The following is a 14,408-nucleotide window of genomic DNA, read 5'->3' on the forward strand; positions in this document are numbered from 1 at the left end:
GGAAGAGTACACTCTTCCCTGCCACAACCATCAGTGGGGCTTTGAAGAAACAAACATTTTGCTATAACATTTTGCAGCTGAAACAGTATTCCAGGGCAGAGAGAGACCAAGCCTTGTAAAGTAGACACTAACTAGATGACTAATTATATTATTTCCACACTACTTTTCTCTCCCAGCAATACTGTCTGAATAAGCAGCCGTTTGGTACAGGTCTATACTTGTGTGTTTTGTAATACTGTGTTCAAGGAGCGTCTGTGGTATCCACCTGCTTAGGACTATAAAATGTCTCAGCCACCTGCCCTCTAGGGAACTGAAGACAAGGATTCATTTTCTTTATCCTACCAACAGGGAGCAAAAACAGAGTGTATGTTTGAAATACATTTGCCTCATAGAAGTCTCTCTAATTAGCACAATGACAATTCTGTGTTATCTTAGTAATAATGCAGCTTTACTTCAGATCTAAACACCAAGCAATCAGATGACCAGAAATGGACCTTCAGCTTTAAAAATGAGGAGTATTTTGTTCCTTACGCTGGCTTTTCTTCAAAATCTTTCTATCAAGGCTTGAGAAACCCACTTGCCGTGAGCAAGAAAAAGATTTAAGATCCGCTAGAGGGCTGAGAGGAGAAGACAACCCTTTCCTAGAAAGGACAGTGAGATGTGGAAACAGAAACCCCAAAGCGCTGCTAGTTTTTTCTCTCCCTAGAAAGACGGGAGAGCCAGGGTCAGGCAGCAGCCACCTCCCCTCTGCCCTCAGGAGCAGGTGGTGAAGAAGAGAGCGGGGAGGAGGGGAAGGCTGTCAGGCAGCTGCTGCAGCAGCAACAAGCTGCCCTCCAAAGAATGAAGTACAAGGGAAAGGGAGAGCAGAACTGGTTTCTCTGTGTGCCAATGTAAATTAAATGTGTGGCTTTCAGGGCCGGGGGGAAGCATGGCAGTGTTGGTATTTTGCAGGTAACTTTTCTAATCTCGGTTTTATACCATTAATGGCCAGAAATGGGCACCAATGGCCTAATTCGATCTTTGATCAATAACTGTGCGTAGAGGTTGGGGCACGGATGGGGGTGGGGTGGAGAGAAAGCTGGAAGGAGGTGGCAGAGGGAAATCTAGAACTGGGGCAAGGCGAGCAGTGGGGTGGGGTGGAGTTGAATGGAGTCTGGAACCAGAGGGGGAGCTGAGCAGTAGGAAGCGGCAGAGGAGAGCAACTGAAACCAGGGGAAAGGAGGGCTGAACTCAGCAGGCCCTCTGCTCTGTCTCAACTCTGATCATCCCAAGCGCTCTCTGCAGCTTCCCCAATACGCATGCCCCAGAGAGAGCACTTCTGCCACTAGGGTTTCAGAAGCATTGTGCATTCTGGCATGTGAATACCAGGGAACTGCACACTGCAGTTTCAGTGGCGCTGAAGAACACCTAATAGAGCCCATGTTGTGCCATTCTATTCCATACAGGCTCTCACACTAGTTCTCACCACTGTAGTATCTAAGCACCTTCCAGTAGTACATTAAGTGACATGACTAACATCTGTCACGTGTGGTTTGTTCTCTCTCTCATCTTCTCCCCAGAAGGAGAATTCTACGTGCGGTGTAAGGGGTTTGTTTGGGTAGGGTTTTGTTTTTCAGGGAAAGTTGGGTTTTTTTTTTTTTTGTTTTTTAACATACAAGCTGATTTGTGTTTATACCAGAGAAGGCAGGTTGGAGAAGTGCCCCATAGAGTGGAAGATGGTCAGGTTTGTGATGATCCTTAGTTCTTGTGGGAGTTTATTCCAGAATCTTGCACCAGCTCCCAAGAAGGTTCTGTCTCCTGCACAGACGAGCTTTACCCTTAGATTACAAAGTTCCATTGTGCCAGAGGAGTGGAGCTGTCAACCAGGTTCTCACCCTGGAGATGAGATCATTTATATGTGCTTGGTCCAGATCATTGAGCGCCCTGAAGAAAAGGACTGAAACCTTCAATTTGACTTGACAGTCTATAGGAAGCCTGTGTAGAGTGGAGGACAAGTGTGATTCATTTGCAGCCGCTCGTGTTGCTGAGGAGACACACTACAGCGTCCTGTATCAAGTGGCATTTCCTAAGGACAAAGGGCTTTAAGCCCAGGTATACTATATCGCTGTAGTCCAGATGGAAGTCGACAAAGGCATATATAACTGAGGCCAAATCAGCATCCACCAGGATGAGATGGAGTCTTCTTGCCACCTGAAGATAGTAGAAAGCATTACTCAGACACACTGCTCTGTGAGAGCTTCATATCAGTGAGGAATCCAGGGGCATTCTTAAACGACAGACTCAACTGACTAATGTGAGTGTGTAACCTTCAGCCATAAGGAGAGTGCATCGTGGATGCAAACTCTTCAGTGTGATTTTCTCTGCCCATCAGAATTACCTCTGTCCTGCGCGGGTTCAGCTTCAGGTAGGGCTCAAACCATTTTTAGCGCATTCCCCTGGACCCCTCCCATCTCTCACACTTGGGACAGCAATATCCCATGATGAGGCAGCTCCCATGTGGTTATAATGCAACATTCACCCAGATATTCAGGTGTTTGAGAGTTGGTTGGTTTGTTTTTCAGTTTTTGTTTTTTCTGGCACACAGACACCAGCAAAATGCTGTTATTGTTCACACATTAACCAACTAGGACTCCAATATTTGACCCACTGAAATAAATTTTAGCCATTACTAATAAAACTATTCTACATGTCTTGCCTCCATATTCAATGCTCAATCTCATGGATACTATCGTCTAAAATATCTCATGGATCCAAAAGTTCCCCCATTTCAATACATTAAAAATCTTTAATTAGTATTAAATGATGATATCATCACAACAGGATCCAGGTCCATGACTATGATAAAACACATAAAATACATAATAAATAGCAGCAACCACCACCACCATTTATATAGTCCCATAACATTGCATGGTGCTTCCCAGAGATTAAATAACATTAAAAAAAAAAAAAAAAAAGAAAGGACAAAAGACCCTGCCCTGAAGAGCTTATACGAACTAAGGCATTGAGCCTGCAATTGGATCTGCGAAGGTGGACCCTTGTGCCTGCGTGAGGCATCACTGATTTCAGTTGGATTCTGTATGGATCCAACTGCAGGATGAGCACCTAAATCTTCACCCACAAAAGAAAACAAAACTCCACCCTGCTGCAATATCTACCTATGCTGGAGTTCAAAAATCTCATCTTCAGCCACTTCAATTGACAAAAACCGGGCAGCCCATCTGATCTTCATTTTGCCTCACTGTTCACATCTTCCTTCTCTTTGCTACACACCACACTGGATTCCTACCCAACTGCACTTGCTTTTTAAAATTCTCAGTCTTTCATTTCATGCCATAATTCTTACTACTCTCTACTTTCCTGTTTATACCTTTCATCTCACTATTATTTTACTGTTCATTCCCATTCCTAAATATCTACTTCTCTCTCTCTCTCTCTCTCTCCCCAAGCCTCAAAATTCTTCTTTCCATCTCTACAACATACTTCATCATTTCCAAACTTGTGTTTTCCTCTCCCAAACACTGTTACTCCTCATGAAGCAAATCTCGTCTTTTTTGTTACAAAATTGGTGTCTTGTTCTCACTTGGGACCACCTGTAGCCAGTGCTTTGAATCAAAGGCACTTTATAGACAAATAAAATGTAAATCTACTCCCCGCTGAAAGTTAAGTCAAGTAGCCAAGGTCCTTATTAATGCAAAACTGTCTTCCTTACCATCACACACACTTGCCCAGAATGCTTCAGATTAAGCAGAAACAGCTATTAAGAAAGATTTAACAGATGGTTCCCTGAGATTTTTGTTAATAAGATTCTGGGGATTCTGTCCTATAAGCAAAGCACATCACTGTGAATCCTGCAAAGTCACTTGTGCACCAGCACAGTAGTTAATTTTATGAGATACTGCATGTGCCAATGCACCATGGGCAGAACCAAGACCTAGACGTGCTGGTTTAAATACAGAGATGACAACCAGGGCTCAAGGAGGTCTCAAATATAACCGGGGCTTTCCCCAATAAGGACTGGACTCTCTCCAATTTGTCCACATCCCTTCTGTAGTGGGGGACCAAAATGGACACAACTCCAGGTGTGGCCTCACCGGTGCTGAAGCATTGATAATCCCTCTCAAAAATACCACACAAACCCCTGGGTTTAAGTAACCAGGACAGACAAGACGACAAAACTGACAGGTGTTTTGGTACCCAGGAAACCAGAAAAATATTAACACAAATGGTGGTGAAATCTGAGTGAGCATATTTCAATGAGTATATACATGTATTACCCACACACTCCCCACATAGTGTCCATATACATGGATTTATAAAAATAGAATGCATAATTTCAGTTGAGAATCTTGTGACAATATAAATAAGGTTTTACTGAGACTCATAAATCCTATTTTCTAGAGCTTATGAAAAACGCATAAACGTTTGCTCAGGGCTGTAATTCCATATAAAAAGTCTTATTTCAGGAGCATTATTTTTAGACATTTTTCAGTTTTGTGCAAGAAAGGCTCATTAAAAATGCAGTTTTTTCCAAGAAAAAAAATTTACTGGCTCTGCATAGCTTTTCACACTCTCCTCCAAAACATATTTAAGAAATGTGACTTAGTAATTAAATAATCCACAGTATGACTTAGTCACTGTATTCTGAAAATAAAATTAAACTTAGCTACAATATCGTTTCCCACAAATTTGCACATAGAGATCGGGATGGTTTCATCCCAAGAGGTGGTGAAATGGGTTCTGAACCCATTCAACCAGATCTTCTACCTTTAGTCCCCGCCTCCCTCACCTATGGCTCACCATCCTTTGTTCTGACAGAGGATAGCAGCAGCATCCAGAGCTTATCAAAGCTACTCACGAGCCGGAAGAAGTGAGTCACTAGAAAGTAACACGCAATCCCCTACTCCCATGGGTAAGAACACTGCTACTACAGCACTCCTAGGTGGGGCGCATGGAACGTTACTGAAGTCCTGTGTTGATCCCCTGCCAGTTAGGGACATGCTCTCCCCCAGAACACTGTGTTGCCTTGTAGGGATTTTCATGATGGAAAACTTTGCCCCAGTTAGATCATTGGATAATTAAACAGAACTCAGGGAATTGTTCCTACTAACTGCAAATTCTAGATTTAAAACCATACCAACTCCTGTATTTGTCTAGAGACACACAAACACTGTTAACACCCTCAAAACGCTAAAAGGTACTGATCTCAATCCAAACACAGCAGAGACCCTCACTAGTTCACACTTCACAAACCCATACTTAAAATGGATTTTAGGGCTTGCTGAAGAAGAGGCCATTCAGATTCTGCGGGTGTGTCAGGAGAAGCGCCACTGTGGATTCTTCGTGTACTGGCATTTTTATGGGGAGGAGACAGTCAATACCCGAGCTCCTCACAAGCCATGAGTTAGGCCTCCCAACACACATCTGAACTGAGCACTATCCCTATTTTGCAGATGGGGAAACAGTCTCAGAGAAGTAAAATGTCTTGTGCAAGATCACACAGCGAGTCTGTTGTAGAGCTGGGAACAGAACCCAGCAGTTCTGACTCTCATGTCAAATACCTTAACCACAAGCCCATCCTTCCTACCAAACCCAATACAGCAACACCATGTAACCTGGCACTCAGTAATACACAAAGACCCTGCACTTACAATTGGCTGGAAGAAGCAGTACTCTTCCTACACTGCTGGCACGCCCTCACGGGTCTACCAATGTGAGTAATCTAACACCCTCTATTAGGGTAGATTAGTGATATTAGCAAAGTATGACCTTACATGAAAGAGATATCAAGTGAAAACACAATTACATGTAACACCCTACACTGAGCACAAAGTGAAACACTCCTAACCAGAAAGAAAGGGGCGGTAGAAGGGGGAAGAAAGCGAGAAAAAACACACACTCCAAAAAATGAACATTGGTGACTTTCTAAAGTAAGGCTGACCGTCTCACTGATATATTCCAAGACCAGAAGGGACAACTGTGATCATCTAGTCTGACCGCCTATATAAGCTAAACCAAAGAACTTCCCAAAAATGGATTCCTAGAGCAGATCTTTGTGAAAAACATCCAATTGTGATTTTAAAAAGGTCAGTGGTGGAGAATCCTTGGTAAGTTGTTCCAATGGTTAATTGCTCTTGCTGTTAAAAATGTACATCTTGTTTCCACAAGTGGTGCCAATGTCTTGTGCCTACCTCTATTGAGATTTCTTTTTCCACTGGCGTGCAAGTTTTAATTTTAATATGTACATACACCAATTTCATATGAATTTTTTTTTAAAAGCCTCTTCTGTAACTATGATTGCCATCACCCAGTAAACATGTCTTCCCAGATGATGAATCAATGTAGCCAATAGCAGACATCAGCTGATGATATTTCAATATTTTTTACATTGGCGTCGGTGGTTAAAAAGGGAAATTTACCTTATTCACATACAGTAAGTAACAGCCATGAAGCAGCAGACAATGATCAATTCACTTTTACCTGGGAATGTACCTGAAATTTAAATCCTAGCTAATGGCTTCACTTTCAAAGCAGAAGACTAATCCCCGCTGCCACTGAAAATCTAGACCATAAGCACGTAAATACCTATATGTTTGTGATTATGTATTTCCAGCAACTGAGAGAAGTGGGGAAATTGTATAACCATGTACATAGGTACCCAGTCTGAGCACCGTCGGTAGAAGCCTATGTTAATGTGCATTGTGGATTGGAAGGATGGATTTCCAGCAAGTCTCCAGATGATAGCACTGACCAAGACAAATTCCCAGATGTGTAGAGCAGGGCTGGCTCAAACAACAACAATTATTTCTCTGAAAAATTTTGGAATGAAAAAAAAAATCAGATGTTTTGACAAAACTATTCAAAGCAAAACATTTTCATCTGGAGTAGAATCAAATAGAATCAGAAGCATCTCCCTCCCCCAAAAGAAGTGTTTCCCCATTTTCCCCCTAGAAATAAGAAAAAGAGAAAGGGAGGAAAAAAACAAAAACTTAACGTTTTTCATTTCAATTCCATGGGACTGAAATAGAAACTAATTTCCCATTTTGTCAAAAATCTGAACATTTCACACTATAGGGAAAAATATGAACTCACACAAAAAAATTATTTAAAAAAGCAAAAAAAGCTATTTGATGAAAAGCTTCCATCAGCCCTCATGTAGAGAGAGGACAAGAGCACCTCAACAAGAGCAGGTGCACATTACGATATCAGACACTTAAAAGGAAGTCAGCAGTGAGGTCTGGAAGTTAAAAGTCAAGCATTGTTTTCAAGGCCCAAGGTCTAGAATAAACAACACACAGTGGGTGCTGAGGTGGGTAAAACTATATTACAAGTATTTAAGAAACCAAAGAACTGACGCTAGAAAAATAAACTCAGCGTGCCATGAAATCTTTTAATAGGTTGTCTCCAAAATAGTTCAGTTAATAGCCACAGAAACTCAACAACTCATAGCACTGGGTCCTGAGATTTCAAGGCCCTACTGATCCTTCAGCTCCTGATCCTTCATCACTGAAAAAAGACAGCAAAGATCTAACAGATAAAGTTGAAACAGCCCCCACAAGGCCAATAGGTTGTTTCCTGATTAAATTTAATCAGTTTAATGGGCATGAAAGTTGTTAAATCAGCAATTAAGAAACAAATATATCCACCCTCTTTCATCCCTACAAGGTACCATTTACAAACATGCAGAAATCCATAGGTAACATTAAACACAAACTTGGAAAATGTATTTACCACATTTCACCAGTAATTGGAACTAATTGAGGATTTCACAGCTACAGAAAGAACGAGCCTTTGCTTCATGCCCTGATTTCTGCTACACAGTTGTTTTTAGTACCACTACTCTTTAGAATACAAATGACTAACGCAATCTAATTGATGATATTGAGTTAAAGATAAAATAGGGTATTTTTTTTAATTTTGGACTTTTTATTGTTCCCAGAGCAAGCAAGAGACGATGCTAAGAAGAGACCTCTGTAGGGTAAGAATTACGAAATGAAAAACGTATAACAGAGAGGTTCTATTGCTGTCTAACACACCGTAGCGTTCTTTACTCCATCATGAAAGAAAATGGGTCTTTCACAGCAGTATTAAACACGTCTTTGAAATCAAAGACTTGAGAACACTACAGGAATATATGTTACCATTGGAAAAAAAGCTACATTAGACTGTAGACAGATGCCCTTAAATAAAAAAACGAAAGTGGACCAGCACTATTTGTTTATACCCCAGTAACATTCAACATATGGGGGGGGGGGGAGAGGAGGAGGAGTGTTCTCTCTAAAGCCAACTCCCTGGTTAAACTGACCTCTCTTGGCTTAGACTTCCTTTCATTACCGCCTGAAGTCTACTGTTGGCATGAATCAAGCCATTTCCAAATTCGTCATGAATCGAAGTGAAGTGGTACAACCTGATACAATGTTGTGGTGTCTTGCCGAGCACTATACCTGCCTAAACTCAAGCTTTTAGCTTAAGACCCCAGCTATTTGGGGTGTAGGGAAAGGGATTTCTCAGGTTCTTCTGACTGCCTAACAATATCAGGTCTTTCATCTATTCCATGGCCATGAGTACATGGCCTCAGGGTGCGCCAACCATGAAAATGGTATTTGGGAGAACAGAGGAAGAAAACAAATGGGTTTTGGCATCTGCAGAAAACACTGTTGAGTCCTACCCTCAACTAGATTCACTTAAACCAGGATATATATATTTTCCCAATTAAAAACATTATTTGCATCATGGTAGTGCCGAGCAATCCAAACCGGTATCAAAGCTCCCCTGTGCTAGGCACTGGAGAAACACATTACATAGGGTGACCAGATGTCCCAATTTTATAAGGGCAGTCCCAATATTCAGGGCTTTTTCTTATATAGATGCCTATTACTCCCCCATCCGGTACCAATTTTTCACACTTGCTATCTGGTCACCCTAAAATTAAGAGACAAACCCCACCCAAACAAATTTACAAACTGCCTAGACAACACAAGACAAAGGGAGACAGGAAACAGAGGGATGGAGAATGGAGTGACTTGTCCAAGGTCACACATCAAGTTATTGTTAAAGCTGGGAACAGTACCCAGGTCTCCTGACACCCACCCCAGTCCTCTATACACCGGATTATGCTGCTACAAAATCATTTCTTTTTTTTTTCTCTCTACTGGCAGAAAAACTCATTGGTGGCAGAGAGAAATACAGACTTCCCAGTCTCTCCCACTGTAAGTAGATATGTACAGTAACAAAAAGGTTTTCTTTTTGGCCTTAGAAGGTAAAATAAAAGGAGTACTTGTGAGACTAACAAATTTATTTGAGCATAAGCTTTCGTGAGTTACAGCTCACTTCATTGGATGCATTCAGTGGAAAATAAAATAGGTGAGATCTGTAGAAAACTCACTCTATTTTCTGAAAATTAATACAAACCAAATCAGGAACACACAGATATTTTTCACAGCCAATGGAAGAATGTTTGCATTCAACTTGAACTAAGAATCATTTAACATTATGTACATTTAATAGGACAGAAACATTAGCATCATCAGAGACACACTCAGCTGAAAAACAGGTCATCTTCTGCACTAAAGTCCAAGGAGCAGTTGAAGACAAAGCAACCCTGTCCAAGAGTTCCATACATAATTCATGCAAATATTAACCGGGGCATAGGTAAACTATGTGAAAATGAGAATCAAAAATACCCTAGAATACACACCTCCAACAATAGATACATTATTCACAGCAATCACAAGGACACAGAAATAAGACCCAGCTTGTCTCGGCAATTGCATTTTAAATCATGATCTCTGTAAAAGGAGAAGGATTTGACACTAAGTTAACTACACTAAAGGCCCAATTATGACTCTGAGAGCTGGAGTCATGCTTGAGAGGTGAGGCGGTTGAACTGCAAAGTATCTGAAAGTGGATCCCATGGGGATCCCAGCAGGCACGTCTCCAGGGGCCCTGGGCTGAGCATGCTCAGCAACAACACTTAATACATATTTTCAGCAGGTAGCGCACATGTTTCCACTCCCAGTCCAGCCCGCCTGCTACTTGCCAGCGTGCAGTGGGGTAAAACAGTGACCATACCACCACCTTAACCCAGACATGTCCCCTCTGGAGTCTGATGGCAGGTGTAATTTGCTCACAGAAAGTGATAAGCAATTGCTAGCTACCTGTGTGTGTGGAACCCATCCCATTTCATCTGCCCATCACTGCGTCTGCCATTCAGAGAGTGACAAGCTTGTAGTGCTGCCCCCCTCATCCCCCATTGGTGTGAAATATTACTGCTTTTCATTCATCAGCAGCACAGCAAATAACGTCAAGATTCTCTTTATCCAACCAGCAGCTGATGGGATTGTCAACAGAACTGAGAAACAGCATTGCTAGGGAGGCAGTGAAAACCTACAGTTGTTCAGGAGTTACCAGTCAGAGAAGGGGCTGTTGCCCAGAGTCCTGGGCAGAGAAGATGGTGGAATGGGCACACAATCCAAAGGGAGAGAAGAGAACATTTTCTTTTCCCCTGATTTATGAACAGAGGGATTCTGCTTTTGCATTATGCCTACTTCCGGCAAAAAAACCAAACCAAACCAAACAAAAAAACACTTGGATGGTTGGGAACAACTTCTATCCACTTCTACACATAATATGCAGTAGGGCAAGCACAACTATTTATTTGTATTACAGAAGCCTTGAGAGGCCTCAACTGAGAGTGGGGTCCCTCTGCTCGGTACTCTACAAACACACAGGCTAGGTCTGTGAGCTAGGGTTTGGACATAACTTGGCCCTGCATTATAAAATACCTTTTTAAGGTCTAGAATCTTATTTTGTTTTCTCCTTTACTTCCCAAGTATTTATGGCTGCACAAAAGATACACGTCACTGTGTATGCACTTAGCCTTACGCAGCTATACTCTGCACATGTGTATAGGAAGCAAACAAGCATTTATTTCACAGAAGTGCTGTTTATCATTGACAGAGGTGAATATTGCTCCTCTCCACAGCAGGATGATTTTTTCCAAGGAGAAGAATGTGACAGGTTTTATTTTTAAGAGGTCTGAAGACTTGCATTTTTAATGTCTAGCTGTAAAAAATATGATTCACCATGTTCCCAAGTCTAATTCTATAAAAAGAAATAAGAGAGTCAGGCTACTAAGTGACAAGTGCTACGTACCAGATTAGTGAATCATGCCCCTGGCACACAGAAAGTTGTAATTTTATGGAAAGATGTTATCGTAATCATATTTACCAAATGTACATTATTTTTCAAAAGAGAACTTACACTTGTCAACACAAAAATATGAAAAGAAATTTGGAAACTCCTCTTGGACTATATATGTATCAACAGCTCAAAGTAAAAACGAAAATCTAAAACCTAAGGCCTGAATTTATGGACTGACATTTGGTGCCTTAAAAAAATGAAAAAATACTTTTGGGGCAATAAGAACTTAAGAGAAGGAGAAGCCACATTTCTCCTTTCATATGTGGTCTAAGGAACCGAACATTTATTGGCATTACAAAAGTCTTGACAGGCCCCAACGGAGACGGGGGTTCCACTGCGTTGGGTACTGTACAAACACATGGGTAGAGCCCCGAAAATATGTGGACATCCACGGACCATGTTTATGGAGCAGGGACCAGACGCGGGGGGAAGCTGCGTGTCCGTGCCGGGCTCTGCACGTGGGCTGCGTCTACGAGCGAGGGGAGGGATTCCTGGCTTGCACAGAGCTAGCCGACTTGCAACGGCGGCACAGGCAGAGGCGGTGTCCGCACAGGGTTCAGGCAGGTTGCTAAGCAGCGGCTGTCACTAACCGGGCTACCACGGCTACACTACTCTGTATATTCACCCAAGTTCCATGTAGAAAAATCACAGAACATTAGAGTTGGAACACACCTCAGGAGGTCATCGAGCCCAACCCCCTGCTCAAAGCAGGACCAATCCCCAACTAAATCATCCCAGCCAGGGCTTTGTCAAACCGGGCCTTAAAAACCACTCAGGATGAAGATTCCACCACCTCCCTAGGGAACCCATTCCAGGGCTTCACCACCCTCCTAGAGAAATAGTGTTTCCTAATAGCCAACCTAGACCTCCCCCACTGCCACTTGAGACCATTGCACCTTGTTCTGTCATCTGCCACCACTGAGAACAGCCCAGCTCCATCCTCTTTGGAACCCCCCTTCAGGTAGTTGAAGGTTGCTATCAAATCCCCCCTCGCTCTTCTCTTCTGCAGACTAAACAAGCCCAGTTCCCTCAGTCTCTCCTCATAAATCATGTGCCCCAGCCCCCTAATCATTTTCGTTGCCCTCTGCTAGACTCTCTCCAATTTGTCCACATCCTTTCTGTAGTGGGGGCCCCAAAACTGGACGCAATACTCCAGATGTGGCCTCACCAGTGCCAAATAGAGGGGAATAATCACTTCCCTCCATCTGCTGGCAATGCTCCTACTAATGCAGCCCAATATGCTGTTAGCCTTCTTGGCAACAAGGGCACACTGCTGACTCATATCCAGCTTCTTGTCCACTGTAATCTCCAGGCTTTTCTGAAGAACTGCTGCTTAGCCAGTCGGTCCCCAGCCTGTAGCGGTGCATGGGATTCTTCTGTCCTAAGTGCAGAACTCTGCGCTTGTCCTTGTTGAAACTCATCAGATTTCTTTTGTATGTGTATGCAAGCTGAGAATCACACACCAATAAATTTGTTAGTCTCTAAGGTGCCACAAGTACTCCTTTTCTTTTTGCGGATAGAGACTAACACAGCTGCTACTCTGAAATTTGCTCAGAGTAGATGTCATCATAAGGCGCAGCCTCTGAAGAGCTGAATACTAAAAGTGACTACACTAGAATCCATAGTACCATAGTTATCCACTTACTTTAAACAGTACAATCGGCAGATAACTGTGGTGTTCAAGATACAAAGGCTTGGTCACTGCTAGCAAATGGTTTAACAATCTATCAATCAGAGGAGTGTTATGAAGCTTGTTTGTACAGTGCTTTGAACACAACCCTGTAGTATGCAATTACTAAACAGGTTCATACTCCCATCACAGAACAAACAATGTGAACAATTCCCTGGTGATGAGTCCATAATGGAAATATTAGGTGGGGTTAAACACACTAGTTACCTGGAGTTTCCTGATAATTTCACCCTGCTGAGCACTGAATATTTTCTATTAAGAAAGAGTCCACACACACACAATGTCAGACATGAAACATCAGTAATAGTCAGACTGCCTGTCATAGGAGCAGGTGCACTTTTGAAGTTAATGTTTAACAAACCTAGATCCGGATGAGCATCCTACTGACCGCAGGAACATGCAAGACACATTTTAGTGCATTTCATATTATTAATCACTTGTGGAAGACCATCAATTTATAAATCACAACGACACTAACTTGCAGCCAACTTTTACAGAAGGAGAGAGGATTTACCATCTATTGCCCTGGATTATTTCAAAAACCAAAGTAGTCAAAAGTAAGGAAAGTTCAAGCACTGCTTTTCACAGTGCATTCTTCACTTATTTCACCAGTCACACCCACACCCAACTCCAGTTAACAGGATTCTGAATTTCACTCTGAGCCCTGTTAAAAGAACAGCTTCTGCTCAAGAATTTGTTTTAAATATCTAACCAAAGCTTGGCACAAGGAGGCCTGGGGTTGGTTTGTTTGTTTTTTAATTAAATCAAGATCAAGAGACCATTCCATAGTCTTAAAATGACAGAGAAAAACTTAATTGAAAACATTGTTTTTTACAGTTCAAAAGAAAATTCATGGCTAATTTAATTCAAATTCTGTTAGTGCTAAATATCCAGTGTTTGAGTGCTAGTAAACTGTGTATCCAATTACCAACTGTATTATTCAAGGGAATGCATCTAAATGTTCATTTCATTTTCATAATCTTCATTTAGCTCCTTGTGAAGGGAGAAATAATGTTCAAAGTAACCGTTACTTACCAAAAAATACATTTTAAAACCATGTAAAAAGCTATTACTACCATGTAGTTTTAACCAAGATTTAAAGAAAATATTCACTGGTCACTATCTGTCTTCATTATTCGAGCCGCTTTTTCTTCCAACACTGTGACAGGAGTACCCTATCATATGGGAACAAGGAAAAACCCAAACCTGGACTTACCAGGAAGCAGGCTTTAGAAAATCTGTCTGTCTCGATATAGCACTGCCCTCTCCCAGACGATTTTCTGCTACTGATGAAGAGGAGGAGGGCAGCCCAAGCTATTAGTATCCTTTTAGCAAAGCATGCTGGGAGTGGGAAGAGTCTGGGAGCATATAAATACAGGCTCTTCTTATTCAATCAATGTGAGGAGAGGCAATGCCAGGAAAAGATATGCTAGAAGAGGCAACATCAGAGGAAGTAGGTACTAGAACTTGTGGACTTCAGACATACAGGCCAGCGTTTTGCCGACCTAAAGAGAAT

At 42.0% G+C, this 14,408-nt stretch overlaps 1 protein-coding gene across 3 annotated transcripts in view; it reads right to left on the minus strand.

The window, feature by feature from the left end:
* Window positions 1-14,408, minus strand: part of ARHGAP32 (Rho GTPase activating protein 32) — a 416,149-nt gene that overhangs the window by 287,961 nt on the left and 113,780 nt on the right. The window lies entirely within an intron of this gene.

Source organism: Lepidochelys kempii, chromosome 22 (assembly GCF_965140285.1).
Source record: "Lepidochelys kempii isolate rLepKem1 chromosome 22, rLepKem1.hap1, whole genome shotgun sequence".
Lineage (NCBI taxonomy): Eukaryota > Metazoa > Chordata > Testudines > Cheloniidae > Lepidochelys > Lepidochelys kempii.